The sequence below is a fragment of the Penaeus japonicus genome, unplaced genomic scaffold, assembly GCF_977035675.1.
Source record: "Penaeus japonicus unplaced genomic scaffold, GWHDUDI00000001_assembly GWHDUDI00000011, whole genome shotgun sequence".
Taxonomy (NCBI): Eukaryota; Metazoa; Arthropoda; class Malacostraca; order Decapoda; family Penaeidae; genus Penaeus; species Penaeus japonicus.
Window position 1 is genome coordinate 17,922,486 of NW_028234413.1, and position 10,000 is coordinate 17,932,485.

A 10,000-nucleotide genomic window follows, 5' to 3' on the forward strand; every position below is an offset into this window, starting at 1 on the left:
CTTGACTTATAACTCGTCTGATTCTTTTTTTGTTGCTGCTGCACTTTTTCACGAGTTTCTCCCCTTGTTTTGTCTGCTCGTTTATTTATTAATTTGTTTGGATTCTTGTCTTGTCAGCCTGTCTAACTGTCTGCCTTCCTATCTTTATTTCTCTTCCTTTCTCTTTTTCTCTGTCTCTCTCTCTAATATATATATATATATATATATATATATATATATATATATATATATATATATATGTATGCATATTTATGTATATATATGTATATATGTATATATATATATGTGTGTGTGTGTGTGTGTGTGTGTGTGTGTGTGTGTGTGTATGTATGTGTGTGTGTGGATATTCTTGTATTCACCAATATATCTAAAAATGAATCAATGACTGGCTATTTTTATTCTCGTTAGGTACGGCGTAGATAAGTAGGTACATGTACACTTGTAAGTGCGATTACAGACACCACACGCACAACCGCATAAACCAAGTGCACATGCGTACATTCGCGCGCGTGCTTTTCTGTGAATGTACGTCTCTTTCACAGATATCACAAGGCATGCGGAAGTAGCCATGCGTCGTAGAAGTCGTTTGTTGACACTCTTGGCCACACACACACACAGTCTGAGGCAACAGGTGGACTAAAAAAAAAAAATAAATAAAAAAGAGTAAAAAAGTGAAAACAAAACGATTTATTGATTCAGGTGGCGCGACGCATCCACTCCTCTGACACGTTAGACATGCACAAATCCCGTGAAACTTTATTGCTTTATTTCTTTTTCTTCTTTTTTTTTGCCAGGACATCATTCTTCATTATTTCAATTCTTAACATTTACTGCAATATCATCTTGCCAGATTATTAGCTTTGTTAACGTTGCTTATCATTCTAATTTTATTTTTACGTTACTATTAGCCTTTTCATTAATAACCTAATCATTGTGGCATTATCAGCATTGCTATTATCATTATAATTATTATTGTTAAAATTATTGGAGTCATCATTATTATTGTTATCTTCATTTCTGTTACTTGTTACGTGATACCTATTATTATTCCTATTGTTATCATTATTATTATCAACATCATTACCATTCTAATTACCGTTTACATTATCATCATCAACCTTTATCAATATTAACATTATCATCACTATTGTTATTTTTATCATTATCATTATTCTCATCACTTTATTTACTATTATTATTGATATAGATGTTATCATTATCAATGCTATTGTTATTATCATTGTTATAATCATTAAAATTGTTATCTATCATTATCACTAACATCATCAATTAACACCATCATCATCGACATGAGTAGTAACAGTAGTGCGCCCATATCGACGCATAATGCCATTCCATTCATCCTAAAACTTCTACTTATAAAAAAAAAAAAAAATCTTTATTAAAAAAATAACAAAACAAATAAATACACCAATACTCTAAACAACAACAATCAAATAATGGTCAAAATCCCCAAGAGGCAATACAGAGATGACAATCGCACCATCGACATCGCCGCCAGAACTCCGCCTAACAGCCTAAGAAAAGCGCCCAAGGTTACGGCCAATCTCTTCCGGAGACGCGGAGACAAAATTAACCTTGTCACACTACCTCCGTCTGCTCGTTCTTTCTCCCTCGAGCGCCGCCACGCTTGCTGCTTACGCCTTTCTTTTGTTTTTTGTTTTGTTTTTTGTCTTTGTTTTCTTGTTTTTCGTAATTGTGTTTGTTTTTCCTGCATGGTCTTTTTTTTTGGTATTTTTGTCTTTGTATTTTTGGTTGCATTTGGTTTTCCTATTCGAGTTTGCTTCTTTTTTATTTTTACTTTTTTATCTTTTTAGCTTGCTTTTGTTTTCTTTTCGTTTTTTCCAGACTTTTTTTTTGTTTATTTCTATCCGAGGAATTGATTTTAACAGCTGTTTCATTCTTTAATGCTTAACTGTGATTGATTTGTGTTTGTGTGTGTGTGTGTGTGTGTGTGTGTGTGTGTGTGTGTGTGTGTGTGTGTGTGTGTGTGTGTGCGCGCGCGTTGGACGTCGAACAAAATCCCTTGGGCGAGGCATGAAAGGAAACGCCGAAGGTTTAGCTTGGAAGATAAACCTGGGAATCCGTGTGGAATCCTCAAAGCCGAGAGTACCATGGACAAACATGATGCTCTGGTGAGTCACTCGGGATGACTCACTCACTTTCTCTTTCTTCTCTCTCTCTCTCTCTCTCTCTCTCTCTATATATATATATATATATATATATATATATATATATATATATATATATATATCACCATTAATTCGTCCTTTCTCTTGTCCTCTCTTTCTCACTCTCTCTTTTTCACCATATATTCTCTCTCTTTCATCTCGCTCTTGCTGTCACCTTTCTCTTACATCTCTTTCCCTCATTTCTCTCTCTCTCTATCCTCTCTCCCTTTATCTTTCTTCCTCTCCCGGTCTCATTTAATCTCTCTATCTTTCTTTCTGTTTCAAATCTACAATCGCCAATTCCCTAAACTTGCTGACACAACCAGCTGGCGCGCCGACGAACGTGGGGTCCCGACAGCTGGAGGAGGAGAGAGAGTCCGGCACACGGGTAGTGCGGAAAGAAGAGAAAAAGAGAGAGAAAAGGAAAGAAAGAAACGAAGAAGAGGATTTTTTACAAATTAAAGACGTAAATAGAGAAAATAAATATAAACGAAGATAAAAAAACAACAACATGAAGGATGAACAAGAAGAAAATGAAAAGAGAAAGGGTTACCAAGGCTCGAGGAAAGAGTCAGTCCACAACTTCAGAGAGTAGGATTTTGCTGATGCACAGTCCTCGGAAGTGCAACTTATCGACCGCACTCAGGGAGGTCTGCGAGTGCAAGGTGAGGCTGCGTGTGTGGGCTCTGGGAGTACCTCTGTCCTGGGATGATAGTTCGCGGTTTGATGATTCTTGAGCCTCTACTTCCCTACTCTGGAAAATCTTCCTCTGACGTCCTCTCTCCCGATGTCTCTTCGTCCTCTCTAGTCTCCTCCTTTGACGCCACTTCTTCTAAAATCTTCTCCTTTGATGATCTCTTTTCCAAGGTTCTTCTCTGTGATGTGCCTCGACCGAAGTATTCTCCTCTCAAGTGCCTCTATTTTCCTAAGTTCTATCCTCTGAAGTGCTTTTCTCTAACGCCCTTTTTTCCTATTTTAATTCCTCTAATATCCTTTTTCCGATGTCTTCTCCTACGAAGTCCTCTCCTCTTTTCCACTGACGTTTCCTTCGACGACTCCCTTTCCTACGTTCCTTTCCTCTAAAGTCTCCTCCTTAGATGTGTCATTCCCAAAAGTCTCCTCCTCCGACGTCCCCTTTTCCGATGTCCTTTCCTCTGAAAAACCCTTTCCCGACGCATCATCCCCTAATGATTTCTCCTCCGACGTCTTTTCCTCTGAAGTCCCCTCCTTCGATGTCTTGTCCTCGAACGTCTTCCCCTCCGACGTCCGCTTCTCCGATATCCTTTCCTCTGAAATCCCCTTCCTCGACGACTCACCCCCAACGTCTCCTCCTCTGACGTTCCCTTTTCCGATGTCCTTTCCTCTGAAATCCCCGTCCTTGACGTCTCCTCCCCTAACGACTTCTCGTCCGACGTTCATTCCTCTGAAGTCCCCTTCCTTGACGTCTCATCCCCCAGCGTCTCCTCCTCCGAGTGACCCGGCCGATAACAGATGACAGTATAATGTGATATCAACGACCACCCGCCAGCGGTCGTCCGACGTGTCTTACCGTCCGAGGAAGCAAGACCGAGAGTCCATTCCCGAGATTTTCTCCCGAGGAAAATTTACGGAACGACCGGTGTTCTCGCGCGCCTCCACATCGACAGGTTAATGGGCCGAGCATCGTGACGGCCGACATAAATCAAGCTGATCACCTGCTTGCGACGTCGAGCCTTATTAAAGCATGATAAACTGGTGATAACCGGTACCTCGACCTGATTTACCGGCCGCGATTCTTTATCTTTTATCTTTTATTCAGAAGAAAAAAAAAGAAAGATAGTTGATCGTTCTGAGAAGATTTACGGAATCTCGAATCAGCACTGATATATGTTCTCCCTCATATATGAAAGAGAAATGAAAATAACTGAGATAATGGAGAGAGGGGGTGGAGATTAAGGTAATCCTGCGAGGTGAGCGAGCGAGCGTGAAGATCAGATTTGTTTTTTATTTATATTTTCTGTCCTTATTCTGCATTGAGTTTTTATCTTTTTTGTGTTTTTTGATATTTTCGAGGTGTGGAAGAGATATTTGGAGGTGTGAAATGGCGGGATTTGTGGTGGAGATCTCTCTTCTCTTGTTTGGTTATTTTTTTATGTAGTTATTGTTATTTTTTCTTTGTTTTTACATTCTCTTGTCAGTTGATCTAATATTGTTTATATCATTGTTATTGTGATTAGCGGATGAGGCGGGTGGCTGGTTGTGGGTGCGGGGGCTCGCACGGTATGCAGTGGAGGCGTGGGCGGAGGTAGGGGCGAGGGCTCTGGGATAGAGGTGGGTTGGAGGATGCCGGGGGTAGGGCGGGGGGGGGGGGCGGGGTTTGTTTTGTTATGTTTTCTCGTGGTTGAGTTTTTTCTAGTTTTTGTTGTTTTGTCGGGTTGTTAGTTTTACTTATTTGTGATTTAGTTTTGTGCCCAGGCTATTTTTAAATGATGGCTGCTAATAATACGATTGGGATGGCTAGAAAATAGGGTAAGAAAATGGGATCCAGGAGATTTGTAATTGAATATAGCAGTTGGAGGATTATAATTCTAGTTATTGTCGTTAATCAGTTCAAAATACTAAAAGTACGCACACTCAGATATACAAAAACACAGAAAAACACTGCCAACTCTCTCTCTCTCTCTCTCTCTCTCTATATATATATATATATATATATATATATATATATATATATATATATATATATATATATGTGTGTGTGTGTGTGTATATGTATATATATGTATATATATATATATATATGTAAATATATATGTGCGTGTGTGTGTGTGTGTGTCTACATACACACACACATGTATATATACATACATATACATATATATATATATATATATATATATATATATAGATATATATAATATATATGTAGTGGGTATATATGATATGTGGAATGTGTGTGTGTGTGTACATATAAATGTATACACACAGACACACACATATATATATGTGTCTGGTGTGTGTGTGTGTATTTACATCATAAAAATAAATATAATATCTATAATTACTATATATATATATATATATATATATATAAATATATATAATATATAATGTGTGTGTGTGTATGTTAATATGTTGTTGTGTGTGGTGTGTTGGTGCGTGTGTGTATGTGCGTGTGTGTATGTGCGTGCGTGTACATATTTATACATAAATACAACTGGAGAAAAAGAGACGAATGCATGGAAAAAATGTGGGTACGTCATTTTGTCTACATCCAAGCTAATATCAGTTATCTTATTAATATTAGTAACTATAAAAAGGAAAGTTCTCTTAATCATCATTCTTTCATTTATACAAATCTAGCAATTGGTTTATACGCCTATATTTGTCTGGGTGTTTACAGCCCTTTGTTTTTTTGTTTTTGTTTTTCTATCTATAAACACGTTTACGCACATACTTATACACATGTATATATTTAACTTATATACAATATCATATATACCTTCGAACCAGTCTACTCTTTGACCTGGCTCCATGTATACCTACTTACATCCCTCTCCATTTCAAGGGCAAGGAAGTCACCTGCAACAAAAGTAGGTCATCGCCAAGGCAACAGGTCGTCAACAGGTCGTCAACGCACCCACATCGCCTACCGTCACCCGATCTGCCGGATCCTGCCTTCCCCCATCGACCCTCAACCAATTACTGCCAACCAGTCACTCGCATACCCCCCTCCTAGCCCCTCCTTCCTGTCTGTTCTTCCTTCTCTTCTCTCTTCTTCCTACCTTTCTTTCTTTCTTTATACATTTTATACTCTGTTCGTGTTGGTAGGTAATGGATAGCATCGTTGTAATTCAATGGTTATGATCCCCAACCTGTTAATTATCATATAATAATCATCGTCAACCTGTCAACTTTTCATCAATCATCACTACCCTGCTTGGTGCACAAAGCACCAATTTTCGTTTCAAATCGTACTTGTTAAAGTGTTACTGTCACATCACATATGTAAACGATCTAGGCTTACCGGCTATTCTTCACTAATATGCAAGTTTTTCGTATCAAACTACCGTTTTTGTTCCTGTTTTGTCTTCATGTTCTACCATCATCTTGTTTAGAATGTTTTCATTAAAAACAAATAACTAATGGTCATATTTCTTCTCCAATAATTGTTTGTTTGTTTTTGTCTCACGGATAACTAACATACCCATTCAATATCCATTCCATATTCCATGTCGTTGAACGCAATTGTTTTTCAAGGCCTTTCGAATTTTCCTTATTTACTATTTTTTCTTGAGTAATGTAGAATCGTTTGATAAGCTAATTCAACAGTTTTGTAAAGACTTTCCTTATCATGGTCAGAGAATCTCTCTCTCTTTCTTTCTCTTTTTCTCTCTCTCGCTCCCGGGCCCTAGCCCTAGCCCTCTCTCACTCCCATTCCTCTCATTCTGTCTCAATTATGTTTCATTCTCATTTTCCTTCTCGCTCTCAACTCTTATTCTCTTTCCCTAAATATGATTTTTACCCTCTCCTCTTTTCATTCTCTCTCTCTCTCTCTCTCTCTCTCTCTCTCTCTCTCTCTCTCTCTCTCTCTCTCTCTCTCTCTCTCTCTCTCTCTCTCTCTCCCCCTCTCTCTCATCTCACTAACTAGCTTCAGGACTTTAATTGGACACCGTAACGAGCTGCAGTGACTTGGTTACCATGGTAACGCTTTCTGCCTGAGGACCCAAAGTGATCCAAGGATTTTCTAAGGGTCACAAATCTCAACCTTCCTTCTCGCACTCTTTCTCTGTCTATTTGTATGTCTGTTCCTATCTGCATGTTTTTTTATTTTTTTTCTCTCTCTCTCTTTCTGCCTGAGTGTCTTTCTGTTTGCCAGTCTACCTGTATACATGTAGATATGTAGATATGTATATGTATGTATGTGTATATATACATATATATATTGATTAATAGATAAATAAGTGTATACACACGCGCGTGCACACACACACACACACACATACGCACACACACACAAACACACGCACACACACATATAGATAGATAGATATAAAAAGATGTAGGTATAGATATATACATATACATATCTATCTATATATATGTATATATATACATATATGTAAATATATATATATATATATATATATACATATACATATATGAATTTATATATACATATATATACATATATATATTATAATAATATGTATATATAATATAATATATATATATAATATTATATATATATATATATATTGTGTATATATATATATATATATATATATATATATATATATTATATATATATGTGTGTATATATATATATATATATATATATATATATAATATATATATATATATTGTGTGTATATATATATATATATATATATATATATATATATATATATATATATATATGCATGTCTTCTGTTTGTCAGTCTGTCTGTATGACAGACTGTATGTATGCATAACTAATTGACAAATTGTCTATCTGGCTGATTGACTAATATATTGACTGGCTGAATGACGGACTTACGCTTACCTACCTACCTACCTACCTGCCTGCCAGCCTGCCTGCCTACCTACCAGCCAGCCAGTCAGGCTGCCAACCTGACTGACTGATTAACTGCCAGCCTGCCTGCCCGACCTGCCTGTCTTTTTCTCTCGCTCCCCTCCCCTCCCGTCCACCCCCATCCCCTCTACCACCGCCACCTCTTCATCCTTCACGACGACGCCGTGATAAAACATAAATGCAATAAAGTTACATTCCAAAGTTTAGTGCTGAGGCTCGGTGGCTTGGGGGAAGTTGAGGTCGCGAAGCCTGTCTCACTTTCTCAATCTCTGTGTCATTCTTCACATTTTTATTACTTATTGGTATTTTTATTGGCATTTCCATTCATATTCTTATTATTGTTCTTTTAATATTTTTTTAATCATTATCATTATTATTATTATTATCAGCATTACCATTATTTTTATTGGTATAATTATTTCCATTCTGATCATTGTGACAATTTTTTCATCATCAACATCATCAGCATTGTATTTCTTTTATTATAATCACTATCATCAATATTATTATCCTGATTATCATCTTCGTTATCATTATTCATTTTCTTATGATTATGATCATTATCAATATCATCTTAAGTGATAGTAATTGTGCTTTTTATCAAGAACATGATCATTATTATCATTATCATCATTATCATTATAATTTTTATCATTATCATAATTATCATGATCATTTTCATTAGTAGTAGTAGTCGTAATTGTAGTTGTATCATTATCATTGTCATTATCATTTCTACTATCACAACATTATTACGATAGTTGCAGTTATTTTTGTTACCTTTGGTGTTATTGCTGTTTTCATCATTACCATGATTATTATTATTGTTATTATCATTATCATCATCATCATCATCACTAGTATCAGTCTTAATATTAATTAGTATTAGCATTCGGATTATTGGTATCTTCTGTTATCATTACCACTGATATCCTTATCATCACCATTATCATATTCTGTTCCATCAATACAGCTGCTATAATAAAAGGAATTATAATCAATAATTATTACTATTAGTGTCTCTTATTGCTTATTACTGTTGTTCCCTCTGCTACTACTACTAATGATAATACTGATCATAATGATAATGATAGCAATAAAATTGATTATAATTATCGCATCACTACTACCATCATCATTATCACTATTGCTATTACTACTCATGCTACTGCTACTACTCATGCTACTATTACTATTATTGCTACTGCTTCTACCACTACATTATCTTTTGATTATCTTTATCACTACTATTACTACTATTGCTATTTCTATCACAACTACTACTATATACTATTATTATTACTATTATTGCAATTGTTATAATCATCATTATCATTGTAATTATTGCTGTTATCATCTTTATGATCATCATTAGCATTATCATAATTATCATTTTTATTATCATTATTACTATTGTTGCTGTGGTTTCGTTATCATCTTCATTGTTATGTTCATTGTCATTGTTATCATTATCAATATAATCATTTCCATCATTATTATCATCAGCATTGTCATTGTTATTTTTATTCATCATAAACTTCATTGCCATTACCACTCGCCATTTTTTGTTCTTTTATTATTATCATTACTTTCAGTATCATTATTGTTTGGATAATTGTCATTATTATCATTATTAGTAGTAGAAGTAGTGTAGTACTTTTATCATTATAACCATTAGCATTTATCAACACTTGAACTGAAAAGAATTATCATGAATATCTTCAGTATCAGTAATAGTTATATTGCAATTTCTTTTTTATTATTCCCATTAATTTTGCAATAATCTTGTAAGTGATTGTATTGATATTTCACTAGTTTTGGTTAGTGACTTCAATTTATTCTTAGAAAAATATCAAGCTAAACTACTAATTACTAATACCATACTCATAGTTACTAATCATTGTATTTCAATATCATTCTTTATCGACATCACATCTTCCTTTATTTTAACAGGATTAATTACACCGAAAAAAAAGTTAAAAGATCACAGACTAAATCGACGTTGTAAAGCACCTTTCTACGAAATGCCATCCATATAAAACAAACTTCTAAGACAACCAGACCCCTAAAAAAGGTCAATATAAAAATCACCGTTCACTCTAACGCAGAACACGGTATGGTGAACGTTCACATGGGTATAGTGAATGCTCACAGGGGTATGGTGAACGTTCACAGGGGTATAGTGAACGTTCACAGGGATATAGTGAACGTTCACACGGGTATGGTGAACGTTCACAGGGGTATGGTGAACGTT

At 35.5% G+C, this 10,000-nt stretch overlaps 1 protein-coding gene across 2 annotated transcripts in view; it reads right to left on the reverse strand.

The window, feature by feature from the left end:
• LOC122254565 (uncharacterized) overlaps positions 1–10,000 on the reverse strand; it is a 139,380-nt gene that overhangs the window by 29,087 nt on the left and 100,293 nt on the right. The gene's annotated exons all lie outside the window — the stretch shown is intronic.